The following is a 14,621-nucleotide window of genomic DNA, read 5'->3' as shown; positions in this document are numbered from 1 at the left end:
TAAAATGTGACTGCTATTTAGTAATAGCTGCTTTCATGCAAGGACTGCATTAAGCAGTAAGCAAATTAGGCCTCCTAGCACTCAGATGAGTGGGGCAGGGATTATTTCACTTGTTCTGGGGTGGGAAATAATGTTTGCCAGGCAGTGCATTGAGTGTCTGTGGGACCAGTGCCCACCCGAGCATTCCCAGCACAATGGGGAGCTATCTGCATGTCCAAGGGCATCTCCAGCTGGGGAGAACCTCCCTAAAGGTGACACATTTTTAGCTTGTGATACCAGGCTGTGGGGCACTGGCTGGTGGCAGGCAGGACATGGTTAAGGAGCATGGAGGGATGGCAGCATCTCTCATGATTCCCCTGGCTGCTGGCCAGCAAGCCATGTGACTTTGAGGTTAAAAGAGTCCTCTCAACCATGAGATGCTTTCGTTCTTTTTCTCCCTCTGGTTGTACCTTTTCTTTTCTGAACTTAAAAGAAAACAAAACGTACCCACAAAACTTTCCACATTAAAGTTGTATTGTAGTCCAGTGACTCAGGGAGAGAAATTGAAGGGGAGTGAAGAGGAAGGGGAACATTTCTGAATCAGACCTGTTGTGTTGAGCCTTAAATTGGGGAGGGTTTTTCTGGGTGGAGGACACTACAGGGAGCCAGGAGCAGAAAAGGCTTAAATCCATTCCCTACTGTTATAGGCTACAGCTAGCTCACACAAAGTAGCTTAGATACAGTGGATTTTGATGCTGTCACATGGCTTCATCTGATTCATAGTATATTCCTTTTTCTCCAGTCCCACGGCCTTAAGGGGTACCTCACTTAATTTTACAGTGTTGGGTTGCCTTTCTTTATTGGCACCTCCCACCCCAGCATGTTAGCACTACCCACAGCAAGGAGACTGGCACATCCCGTATAGGCTTCCCTGAGGTTTTTATTCCTCTCCTTTCTGTCCATGGGGAGCTGTGCCAAGAGTGGGTGCTCCTGAGGGTAGAATGGGGTCAAGTTATTGTTGTTAATGTCACACCAGTTATGTTGTAAGAGATGTATCAACGGGGAAGTTCTTGCACTATGACCTAAAGGTCACTAAGCTCTGGCTTAGTCTAATCTCCATACGTTTGTTCCCCAGACAGATCCTTTTGACCGAGAGTAACTTACCTCTGGGCTCAGGGCTTTGTCTTGTGTTTTGTATCTCTCTTGCTCCTGAGGAGCTTGGCAGGCCTGGCACAGCCAGGGTCTGCTCTGACTTCTCCTGCTGGCACCCAGCCACTCATTGTGGAGGATGGGCTTTACACCTTGAGCTGGGGATGAGAAAGAACATGAAAGGTGACAAGGACTTGCAAATAGTGGCAACATGCACAGTGTGACCTCACCTAGATATACTTTGAAGTCTCTGTGCTGTTTTTATGGTCAGAGCCCTTTGGAAGCTATAAAGCCTGTGTTTTGCTTTGTCTTTGTCCTCTACTGGGAGAAAAGGGCAGAACATTTTGAAAACTCCCAGCAGGATGCTTTGAGCTGTAAACTCGAATGTAGCTATGCTTCTGAGCAGAGCAAGGGCATCATCTCAGTGCTAATACAGGATTTTAAGGAACTCACTGGTGTGCCAGCCCTTATGTGCTGTGCTCCTCTCTCAGCCCAGCCCCTCATCAGGGCTTGGCAGGTGGCACCAGCTGAGATACTCATGCCTCAGGGGCAAGACAGGAAGGAGATGCAGCCAGGCACTCCCAGTCTGTCCATGAGTGTAATTTCTGTGCTAACCACACCCTCAAGTGTTGTCTTACTGCAATTAGGAAATTTGCAGAGTTTAGGTCAAGTACTTCTACAAGTGTGCTCTTCACACCTGGCAGGTGCTGGTGTGGCAGAAGCTTGTGGACACCTGAGGTTAGGCAGGGTGCTGTGCTGAGTAGGATCCCTGCTGCTGGTAGGCAGAGCTCCTCCTCATTGTTTGGTTCTGTGCTTGCTCCCAAGCCTGGGCCTTCCCGTTCCAGGTGCAAATGAAAACAAGTGGAAATAACTCCCCAAGAGCAGGCAGAAGGTGTATCACAGACAGGGAACCTTTAATAGTTAGCCATGTTTACCTTACGGAATTTTCATCTTACAGAGAGGACTATAAAGCCTGAAATAGATGAGGAATGACCAAATTGCAAAGATCAAATGACAGCTCCTTCTTGTAGATAGCAAATGCCTTGGTTTTGCAGGCTGACTGGCATTTCATCCCTGCTACAGGCAAGTATGAAGGCTAGGCATTAAATCAGTCAGGGTGCAAAGAATACCTAACAGATAGGTTTCCACCTTCTTATTAACAACTTGGTGTGACAGTGTCTGGTGGATGATGAGACTCTCAGGCTGCCACTGAGGTGAATAAGAAATGGGGCCTCCAGCTCACAGCATTTACTCCCTGTGTCTTTGTCTGGGCAGAGCAGTCATTGCTTGCCATGAACTACGGCTCCTAGTCTGGTCATGCTCACCTTGGCTGCAGGGAGGGAGAAGTCTCACATCTCAGTGCTGGGCAATGTTTGTGATCTTTGCCCTGTGTTCAGCCAGGCAAGGTGCTGACTTGCATGTGTAAATTGAAATTTTGTCTCCATCCAACCTTTTTCTGAATTGCTGCAGGCCTTACCTCACGGCATTTTGCTGTTTATTGGAAAGACTTGGCAAAATCCATCAGCTCACTAAGGAAGGTTTCCTTTGTTGAGTAAAGGTAAATCAGGGGGCCTGGCATATTTTACCTCTCTGGAAAAGCAAAGCACTTTCAATGCTAACAAAAGACCTGTTTGCTTTTCTTCATCTTGCCCGATATGTTTTTTTGAGGCCTATTACATCTTTGCTTACATGATAGTTGCCATTGTATACCTAATTGGAAATCAGCATTAGCTTGCTGACAGTAGCTGGCATGGATTGTGTTCCTTCTAAGACATCTTGTGAGGTAATTAAAGTGATGACTGACAACATAGCACAACAAAAGGAATGTTTCCAAACTGAAGCTGCTTCCGCAGGTTACTTGTACACATTTTCTGAAGTGCAACACCAGTATAATTACACTGGATCTGATAAATTCCCTGGAAATTAGTTAACCCCTTTTAAAATTTATTTTTATTTTTATTTTTTAAGAATTGATCCTGCAAGTCCTGTTTTGAAGTCTCTATTCCATTCATATTCAAATTCATGCGCAAGAATATAGTGCTTATGAAGGGTGCCTGAATCACTGCTCTGGAAAATGAATTCTTCTCCTTACCCACAAACCAGCACAGCACAAACAGAGGGTGTGTGTGCTTCCCCACTCCACCCCATCTCTATGTCTCATCCATGACCTAGAGGGGCAACCTCTAGCTAGGCATCAGCGGGTGGCTCACTCTCTGTACTTATTTAATCCTTGGCCAACCTGCTAAGGCTGCCAATAAGGGTGCCAATTGTGGCGGTGGTTTCTGTGATGTGGATAGTTGTCCACTGGGAACTGGATTAAGACCATCAACTCATTTCAAATACTCTAGGCCACAAAGCATCTGCCAAATGGTAACCATTTTTTGATCACTACTGACTTGGGTCATGTTTGGATCAGCGATGAAAGGCTCCATATCCCAATACCCATCCCCTGAGCCACACAGTTTCCCAGAATAATTTCTGTAAAGTAGGAAAAACAGTATTTATTAACCTAAATTCTACATTGATCTGTTGTTTTCAGTGTGCATTTCACCCTTTGAAGTGCTTCATTTTCATTACTGTGTAGTAGAGGATTCAGGTGCTGGAAGATGGCAGGTGGCAGATCAACATGGTGTGATAGAAAATGATCTCTCAGAGGGTAAATACACACCCTGGCATCTTAGCCGGCATTGTATTTGGACTCAAAACTGATCTTGCATCTTCAGTCTTATTACACCATCCCTCAGCAGGAAAACTACTATTAGATAGAAGATCACACTGCTTTCTCCTTTTATTCCTTATATACCTAAATATATATAGCAGAGAAATTGAATCAGTGAGCTTTGCTGGTAGCTCTTCCAGCAGCTAATTACATTGTCAGTGGTCCCTTTTGCCACAGTCTCTAAAAGTACCACAGACTTGTGTGTATGCCCCTTAGCGTGCCAGGTTATTGGGAAATGCCTTATTTCCCAGATATTGAGCTGTAGGATGCGGGAAACAAATAATTTGGCTTTAACCACACAGCCCAGCAGAACAGAGAACTGAAGGGAAGCTTTCTTGATCTCACTGCAGCTCTCAAACCATTCTTCTCTTCAGCCTACCTGAAAGCGGAGCCAGGGCCAGCTTTAGTTGGCAGTGAATAAGATTGGCTCCTATACCGGCATGCCCTGAAGAGACTCCCTCCCAGAAAACACTTGGGTGGGTTGCATGTTGCCAGCACACTGAAGGAATGTCACTGTGGCTTTTCTTGGCTAGTATCAAGCTGTTCAATGTTCTTACCAGTCTACCTGGAGCTGAAGAAAATCCTAAGAGTTGACTTTTTTTCCTAGGGGGAAATTTACATTTATGCTAGCATGAAGACATTAATTTCTTACATTAGTTTCTCAGAACAGTGAATCACTCACCTTCTTCTCTATTACACTTGGAAGCAAAGCAAGCTGTGATACTAAAAAAGTTATAGATAAGATAAGATAGTTAAGAGTGATTGTTAAGATAGAAAAATCCAGACAAATCCATTGCAGCAATGGATGGTCAGATGCAACAGACAGGAGTGAAAAAAAACGATGATATTGTGTTAATTGTGAGACTGTGGTATTATATACTTTCTATCATACAAGAAAAATGTCAGGAACATCATATCAGAAGATATTTCATAGCTGTTTATTGTTATCAGACTGTGAAGTATATTATTTTGAATTTACTTTTATTTGACTTAAAATAATAAACAAAAATATGTTATTTCATATATCCTTTCATTGTGAAAAATTGTTTCTGTTAAGAGAAATAGAAGGAGATTGGAAGAAGTAGGGATAAGATTATGTTTGATAGACTGTATACAGAGATATAAACATGTATAAATATGTATAAAATTCATAATTCTTTCTTTAACTGTTTAAAAACAAAAAAAAAGTAGCACTACAAAGCCTGCTTTTTATAAGTTTCTCTGCTTATTTGGAGCCATTTTATGTTGAGTTTCTATTTCCAGAATAGAAGCTTCCCTCCAATAGCAGCTGAAGCTTAAGTTCAAGAAAACATATGGAGAAATATAAGCATACAGAACTTAAGAGAACTTGTAGTTACATGCCTATATTCAAGCAGACCACAGCCTACACCTAGAAAACACTGGACATACATAAGGCCTATACATTCATACATTCACCCCCATACGTTCTCTGAACACAAAGGGATTTCAACACATGATTAACTCTTTCCTAAAGCAAGTTCCAAAGTTTCCAAAGTTAAATGGTTGCTCTCATTTTATATATATATTAAATATATATGTATTTAATATATATTTAATAACAAACTCCAAAAGTGAGTCCAAAACATAGAAAGCCAGAGAAATCTCGACTTGGTGTGCCTGGGTCAGACTTTTCCTTTTAGCCCAATGTCTGTGTGCAAGGACCAAGTGTCTGTTCCAGGTGCTTTGGGATGTAGGAGCTGGAAAATCCAACAGGAAGGAGAGCAAGAAAACAAGGAAGAGAAAAGGGGAAGGAGTTTAGCAGCAGGAAGGAAGAAAAACAGAGGTAGAGGAAGCATGAAAAACAGAAGAGATGGTGCTGGAAAATGAAATGGGCTTTAGTGGAAGGCAGTTCTTAGGAGGCCCAGTGTTTAGCAGAATTATTATTTAGCCTTTCTTGTTGTTCAAAGCCCCACCAGTTGATCAGAAATTTAATCACCTGGGAGCATGTCTTTTACAACTCAAAATGAGGACTGTAGTCAGGAGAGGAGCATAACCTGGAACCAGCAGGAAGCACAGAGACAGGAGACAAAATCAGAAAGCATGAGCAAAGCAGCTCAGGAAAGCCAGTCTCAGGCAAGAGACTTTGCACTGTGCCACTGAAGCTGATTTGTCTCATGTGGAGGACTGACCATCACTAGTCAGAAAGAGACAACAAAGGAGAAGGCAGGACATGCTAGTTGCTAATTTCAGTGAGAGAAGGATGATCCCCCTTTTGAGGAGGGGGCAGGGGCAGAGATGCAGGGGAAGGCATGTAAAAGAGGTAAGAGACAAAGCGGAGTTTACATCAATAAGAGAATTTGGCTTTGGAAGAAGATTTTCTGCATGGCTGCTCCACATAAATTGTGCTTAGCCTTGCAGATTTTGGGGTCTCTGACAAGGCTCTTGAATGTAAACTCCCAAGGACAATTTCACTATTTAGCATTCCAATTTGCTATCATCCACTAAACCTAAAGCTTTGTGAGGGTGCATTTTCAGGTTTAGAAATTTAGTGATACTCTAATAATAATGGTTAACATGCACACAGATTAAAGGGTTTCATTGGTGAATACCAAGGTACTAGGGAGAAAATGCCCTGTCTGGCCTGTGGATTCCATACCGCAGTATATGATGTCTGTATTAATAGCATAATATCACAATTCTTCCATTACAGCAAATGCTGTGTAATACCAGTGTGCTGGAGGCAAAGGGGGATGGCCAATGTGCAGGGAAGCTTCATGGAAAGCTTTTCCTTCTTCTAGAGCGTGAGTTCATTTCAAAAGCCAGGCTTTCAGAGGGTATAACATTGTTTGTGTGCAGCCAAACCATGAAGGATTTTCTTCTCAAACTAAATTCAGCTCTTTTCTTCCCATCTCAAGAACTCTCTTCAATTTTTCAGCAGATGAGGATCCTGTTTTTAAAATATGTATAGGAGCTATTGCTTGACAGGGAGTAGAGAATCTCGGCTTTTTTTGTAATATTCATGCACTATTAGGATGTAGTTTATTAATTTTTCAAATATTTGGGGGTATATCTTCATTTTTAACTTTTTTTTTTTTTAAGAAAACTGAATCCAGGTCCACCCATATTTCGCATTTTTGTCTTCCATTTTTTTGTTCATGAACACACATATATATGCGTGTGTGTGTATACGTATAAGGAATATAGAAAGTCACATAAAAATGTCCATTAAGACTCTGAATGATTTTCTAATTTTCTTTTTTACCCTTGTGAGTTCTCTTTCCAGTTTGAATTGAAATCGGTATCTCATACTCACATTATTTCAATTTAAGTCACACAAGCTCTTTCCTAAGATTTTAGTCAGCAGTTTTCACTAAAGGCGTATATATAAGTAGACCTAACACCAGGACAGTGTTAATGCAATCTGGCTATTGTATCTCATCCTTGTGAGGAAGTGAAATTAAACTCCTGGAGATAAACAGAGCAAGGCTGTCATCTGAAGTAGACTATCTTATCAAACTAAAATCAGTGCAGCTATGCTGATTTGAATCTTGTCCCCAGTTATACAATCCCAGAGCTGTATTATTCTTTTTCTTCCTCTCTTCCATTCTATCCATTATTTTTTTCTCTAACAAAATGATTAAGATAACTGGTGGAGAAACACAGGACACTGAAATAAGGCTCAGAAGCCAACGATGGTCTCTCTAGGTGGATTCTCCTCCATTACACACAACTAGCCAAAGGTCATCTACTTTCTTCAAGATGTGAAAGCTGAGAGATGCTACATGGGAAGTGGGGAGCACACTGAAAATACCTGGAGGGAGGCTTGCTCACAGGCTCAGCAGCACATGCTTGCACACACGTGCAGTCATCCGGGCATACAAGCAAATGCTGGCTCCAGAGCTTCCAAGCTGAGAACACATATCTGGGCAAACATAGGTTATTATAACTCTGGACAGCAAACCACAAAGGCATTCAAAGAATCACTACCACAACATTTTACAGAATATTATTACAACTGTCACCAGCAGTTCTGTCAGAAATCTGAAAATTGCACAGGACAAAATTTAACTACTGAGGAGCAGGGAATTCTCAAAAATTCTCCGGCAATGTGCTGGCAGATAGGACCAGTGAGAAAAATACTGGGCTTTGCTATTAACTATCCTGCAGAGAACAGGGGGAGAACTACTGTCAGAATGATGTTACATTATCACCTATACCTCTTCCTTCATGATCCTCTTTTCATCTTCATCATTACTTTTATCCTGTTCTCCCTCTGTATCACACTGCTTCTGGAGCTGGGCTAGTCCCAAGGACTCAGTGAAAGACAGTTCTTCATCAAAATCTCTGACCTCCCTGAGTTTAGAAACAGGTTTGAATTTCATTAGAGAGAAAAGAAATCAGAGCTGTGCTTATCTGGCCTTTACCTGTAGCAGCAGAACATCTCGCAGTGTTACTGACGTGGAGTGTAAAGAACCTGGTTAGACATGGCCTCTCGTGCTGCTAAGAGATTTAGTTTTGCATTTGTATATTTTGGTATAAAATAGCTGGTGTGTGTTGCTCCAGAATTTCCTTACGCAACATCAATTGCCAGAGAAGTAGAGATTTGGACAGAAGGACCTGGGAACTGGAACTTAAGAAACTTCCATGGGAAATAATTTTGGGGCTGGAGCCTTTAGGATATATTCCAGCAGGGAGTGGAGCAGGGCTGTTGTTGCAGAGGTGGAGAACTTGAATTCCAGCTCTCAGTCCCATGATCAAAGCAGCTCTAAGGAACCTCCAGTTGCTGCTTCATCCAAAAGCAATGCAACAGTACATGGCCTAAAAGCTTCTGGTTAAATGGTTAGGAGTGAAGTGATTAAGCACACTGATTGTCATTTTCACCAGATTTCAGTGAAAGCAGATTTGTAGCAAGATGAATTACTTGAGAATATATGCAAGATCAGTATAGTGCTCCAGTTTCCCTGTAATGAACAAGGACATGTTAACACAGTTGGCCCCAATTACTCTCCATGTGAGAGCCTGCCAGTACGTGTGCAAAATGTTGCTGGGCGTGTGTAAGCCTGTGCCAACAAAGCCTTACTGTCATCACATATTTCAGGGATGGCTTCCCTGGAGTCCCGCACTTCAGCAAAAGCACGTGCTTCTGGAGGATGAGGTGGGAGCACAGCCAGGTTCAGTTCACCTTCTCTGCTCCTGTAGGATGCCCTGAAGGGTAAAAGTTGTCCTGGAAACACGTAAAGGAGTTATACCATTTTTATACTTGTTGTGCCCGTCTCCCTTTAAAGCCAGCTATTTTTAACATGAAGAATTTGGTGACTTGCTTGTAACAGCATGGGCACTGTGGAGTGCCATGGTGTGCAATTGTGAAATTATTGTGAAAAATCCCTGCAGCTGGTACAGCCCTAATGACGTGGCAATCGGTGTCAACCTGGAAAGTGAATTTCAGCATCGTCTCACTTGGGGCCCAGGCACACAATGCTGGATGAGACATTTTGTTATCCTTGGTAGTTTTTTGCTACCAGGATAAAACGCTGCCTGTGCTGATGGTATGTAGGATATTGCACATGAAGCCTGCCAGTTTACCAAGACTGCTGCATCTCTGCTGTGGGAAATAACATATCATGTGGAAATATGCTTATCTACATGCTAGTGGGTTAGTAAGTGTTGCTTGGGTTTGGAGCTCCAAAAGTGGCTCCAGCACGCCTGGGTTAATGGGCTGGGAGCAGGAGAAGTGCAGGATAAGCTATATACGAGGCATTTCTGCATCTCACCAGCTGATACCACCACAATGTGTGCGATATCAGTGTATGTGCTGAACAAAGCAATCTGCCGTATCGAGTTCCCACCTCGTTCAGTTCAGTAGGAGGCTGACATTTTGCGGCCAATTTTTGTCAAAGAACTTAAGCCTGGGAGTATCCCACTGGCTCTGGTTTGAACTCAGTGGGAACACATGCATGCTTAAAACTTTCCACACACTCTAAAGCCCAGCCTGGTGTGCTCCATGGGACTAACACCGGAGGGCTGTGCTTTCAGCCACAGTGATGTGTGTGTTTCACTCCCTAGGGCAGGTGGTTGCCTCACCAGTCTGTTTGCTGCCACATTGTTTTCTGATCAGGGATGTTTGTCTTGCCCCTTTGCTCTCAGCCTTTTGCTTGGTCAGCCTGGGTCACTTTTAGAACTGCATTTAAGGCATGAAGTCAGAATTTCTCTTTGGGAAATTTGCCTGCAGTCATCAAAGCTGATGGGGACAAATCTGCATAAATAACAAGCTGAGTATGTAATGTCACTCAGATACCCAAGGAAGATATGAGCTCTTGAGGAAATCACACTGCTCCTGTGCCAGAAATCTGGCTTTCAGTTCCTTGGAAAACCTGGGTGATAGAGAGATGTCTTTTCAACGATCTGTTTCCCAGCACTGTTAGGAGCTTGGTGAAGACAGTCACCTTTACTGAAAGCCTAGAGAATATTGCATGACTCACAGGTGTGTGCCATAGCCAGCTGGAGGTGCATGCCTTGTCCATGTAGCACTTCTTGCCTTCCCAGTGCCTCTTATTGCAGAGCCGCACCCCAGCTACCAACGTGGTAGGGAAAGAGAGGAGGGGACAACACGTAGGATGGGAATACTAAGCAATGAAAACTGATACTGACTCTTCCCCATATGCATATTGTTGGATCTCTACTGCATGGACGACAGTCATTTTTCCGGAGTCCTCAGCCTCCTGAGGAATTCAGCAGCCTTTGTCTTGGCCCATGTTTGTTTGCTACAATCATTTGCTTTAATGGGGTTAGTCAAATTGCTCCAGTTACCTCCCAGTTTGAGACAGAGCTGACTGGAGGAGAGGGTGTGGAGGTTGCAGCAGGAGGGAGAAAGAAGGAATAGTCTTTGAAAGCCAGTAAATGCTACCACTTCTGCTAATTGCATAAAAGTCAAAAGCTAAGCCATAAATGGTAGTGCAAATCTAAAATTGCTCAACAGCCCTGTTATTCAAATGCAGAATGCTGTATGAGGCAGATATAGAAAAGCTTAGTGTTAGAAAAGGCTCTTATCTTCACTTGTTAAACCACTCATGTGTTATGACAAGTCAACCCCAGCCAAACAAATGAAGATTAGTACGATGCTGGGAACTGTAACAGCAGACCTAACTGGTCCCTGATCATTGGAGAACTGACACCTTCTTTCAGCATTGGTTCAGACCCCTTCCTCATGAAAGGTTTGAATTCACCTGTCTGTCACGTACTGATGAACACTCTAAATACTCTTCTTGGTCGGGGAAATGGTTCCCCTGTCCCATTAAATGAGTGAAGAGACCTCTACTGATTTCAATATGCTTCAGATCAAGGTGAGAAGTGGCTAATAACCTAATAACACAGACAGGGCATTAAAATGTGACCCAGAAGGATGGCAGATACCGCAGCTTCTGCTCGTGTTTGGTAGCTCATGATAAAGTTGAGGCATACCAAAGTGGCTCCTCAAGGATGACTTGATGTGGAGTGGCAGAAAATTGGCCTGGATATTAATATCCAGAGTTGTTTTTGAAGTGAACTGGAATACATATTTGTGCATAGGATTTTTTATTTGAAAAATTCAATATACAGAAACTACAATTGCTCCACAATAAGAAGTAAACAAAGATGAACAAAAAGAGCTATCAAAGCTGCTGCATGTTGCAATCCATTTCAATGTTTATCTGCAGCAACATGTAGAAGTGGATTCATGCAACCAGATTTAGGCAACTGAGAGAGTCAGGTTGGGATTCTGGCCTCCTTGCGTGCCACATAAGATTGAAAGAGAAACAGACAGGTCTGTGGAGTTGTTTAATCCACCTCCTGTGACTCATCCTGGGAAGTGACTAGCTCTTTGCTTGGTGGCAGAGAGAACCTTGGGGGCCTGGTTGCCTAACATCAGCACCTTTGGCAACACTGTTTGGCATAAAAAATGGAGCCTAATGAAAAACGCTAACCAACATTGTTGCTGAATTCCTGTTAAAAAATATCTATTTTGGGTGAGAATGCTGAGAGGCAAGAGAGTAAGAAGGTAGCAAATAGGATGATAAAACTCTGTGCCCATGATACATCATGAACCCCAGTTAGTGTAGGGAAAATGCAGTCCTGGCAGTCATTGTGATGCATGGATTTCCAAACTGATGAACAGAATCTGTGTAAATCCCACATAAAGTAGCCCTGCTACTGCAGCACAGCAGCCTTCTCTATGCTTTTGGATGGAGTGATAGCTCTGTCACACAGTAGCATCTTTATGAAGATGGGATGGTGAGGATCCATTGTACAACCCCAGTACTGCTGTTGAAGCAAAGTGATTCCTCAGCCTTTCCTATAAGTTATCAGCGCTAGGGTCAAAGTACATCTGAGGAGGAAGCAAGGCAAACCTGCTTCTAATTCAGGTAAGGAGTTCAGCTACAAAGTAAGGGGAGGCAACACAGTCCCTAGAGCTGCTGAAGTGTGCTTGGCGCTTCCAAGCAGGCAGAATGAGTCACAGGGAGGGACAGAGAGAGAAAGAAATGCCAGCTCAAATCTGGGAAGGTAGAGAATGTGGGTGGAAGGCAAATACCATAGAAGAGCAGAGGGCTGTTGCATGAGTCAATAAAATCGTATAGATACTAATACTTATCATAAATACCAAAGCGGTTTTAGTAGCCTCAAGCTCTCAGAAAACAGTAAATGAAAACCTTTTCCTGTGGCTAGGAGGACCGGAGAGGAAGACGTGAGTGGAGGAAAAAGAGATAACAGGACTGTGAGCACAAGCGAAAGGACATTGTGGAGTATGACATAATGGAACATGAATTAGCAGCAATTATGTGGCATGGACAACGAGATCAGATGATTAGCTTTTCCAGAAAGATGCTGCGTTGTTTTTCCTGGTAATCTCTTATTAAAAGGGTGCTAGAATGCATGAACAATACAAGAAAAATCCCTCTTATTCTAGTGGCTTTTCTTTCCATAGCTCTGTAAGTTTTGCGCATAAAGCATTACGGGGTATTTTTTTAACTACTACTTCATTTTAGTATTATGTTGCTTGCTTGCCTTGGTTTTAAGATGGCAATGAAAGCAAGGCTTATTTTTAACTTTGAAGGTTGCTTTTGGGGAGCTCTGCCAACATGGAGATCACCATTTGCTACTTTTACTCCACAACATTTTCTCCAGCAAGGGCCTGTCCTTTGAGATGAAATAGCCTGCCAAGGATTCATTTATTTCTTCAGAAAATGCACTGGAGGGTGAAGCAAATTAAAAATATTATAGCAAACTTACTACTCAGCTTTTTAATTTTAGTAGCAAAACAGACATTGTGGAAGAAAAAATAGAAATGCATCGTTGAAGATAAGGAAGCAGCGCTGTGCTTAATAGTACAGTTTACACAGAATAAAGCTTAAACTTTGGGCATTGCCAATATACAGAAATGATATTTTTTTTTACTTTCAGAAGGACAGATTGCAGTTTCAAATATCATAGAATCATAAAGTCATAAAGGTTGGAAAAGGGCACTAAGATGATCTAGTCCAATCATCAACCCATCACCAACATGTCCACAAAACCATGTCAGTCCGAGCCACATCTGCCCTTTTCTTGAATACCTCCAAGGACGGTGACTCCACTACCTCCCCAGCTCCAATGCCTTATTTCTCCTTTTGAGAAGACTTTTTTCCTAATATCCATCTGGAATATGTAATTGACAGCGCTGAACTCCAAACCTTCTCTGGTAGCTCCATCCACAGGTTAAGTTGAGCACTATTCAGAATGGATAGAAAGGTAAGAATCTGGGCCACAGCTGTTATAGATTAATACTGTTACATACAAGCCAGTGTAGAAGAGATTTTTTTTTGAGAACTTATAGGAGTGATTGCTATGTATTTAGTTTGGTATTGAAACTTCTCCTGTTCTACGACTGTGTCAGTAATTTTGGATGAGACAGTTCAGAATACTCTTAGGAAGAGGCTGCAGAAAAGGATGCTGTCCTGACCTTTATGACTGTTTCTCTCATAAATCTCTGTAGAGCTCCTGAAGAGGAATTAGCAATTAGTGTAAGATCTGTGTCCAAATTTGGCTTTTAAAGGTTTGTGTTAAGATTTCAGTTTGCTAACTTTTTTTAGTAGTAGTTGTTCCTGGTATTTGGTTACATGATTGGAATTCCCTGTATGTGACTGGCTGAAGTAGTGAGCAGTCACAGCTGCAGAAGAGCAGCAGAAGTTGGAAGGTTCAGTATTTCAAACCCAAAACAACTCTGAAGACTAATGTCACAAGACTTGTCCAACTGAACTGCTCAGGTCAGCAAATACTTCGTAGTTGCATCATCCTAAAACTCTAAGGTGGGAAGAATCGTATCTCCTCACCTCAAGGGGATAAATACCATAGAAGATTTTTTTCTGTGATCTTCTCTTACTTCATATTGATAAGCATTATCTAAAAGCCAATGTGAAACTCAGAATTAATCTATAAAATAGAATTTGAAGCAGAAGTAAATCCGGGGATGTGCACAGTGAGCAAGAAGAATGCAAAACAGAGCAATTGGTCATCAAGAGTGTGCATCCATTTTGAGCACTAAGAAGACAAGAGGGTTCTGAGGAATAAAACTTCATCTTGCCACAAACACAGAAGACTGCTGAATTAAATTTTCATGGGCAGTCCTCATTCTGGCACTTCCTACATTTCAACTTTTGACTTGAAACTTAGTTTAGAACTGCTCTCTTTGTTAGTGTTATGTATGCTTACAGGTTAATATGGAAGGACTGATGGAATGACCCAGGATATGAAAGTTTTCTTTTTTTCTTTTTTCTTTTTCTTTTTCTTTTTCTTTTTCTTT

At 42.2% G+C, this 14,621-nt stretch overlaps 1 protein-coding gene across 2 annotated transcripts in view; it reads left to right on the top strand.

The window, feature by feature from the left end:
* The window catches only part of WNT7B (Wnt family member 7B), a 91,662-nt gene that overhangs the window by 13,102 nt on the left and 63,939 nt on the right, over positions 1-14,621 (top strand). The window lies entirely within an intron of this gene.

This window comes from Lagopus leucura, unplaced genomic scaffold (genome assembly GCF_019238085.1).
Source record: "Lagopus leucura isolate 7727_CA_CO unplaced genomic scaffold, USGS_WTPT01 Super-Scaffold_100159, whole genome shotgun sequence".
NCBI lineage: Eukaryota > Metazoa > Chordata > Aves > Galliformes > Phasianidae > Lagopus > Lagopus leucura.
This window is presented reverse-complemented; position numbering and strand designations above follow the sequence as displayed.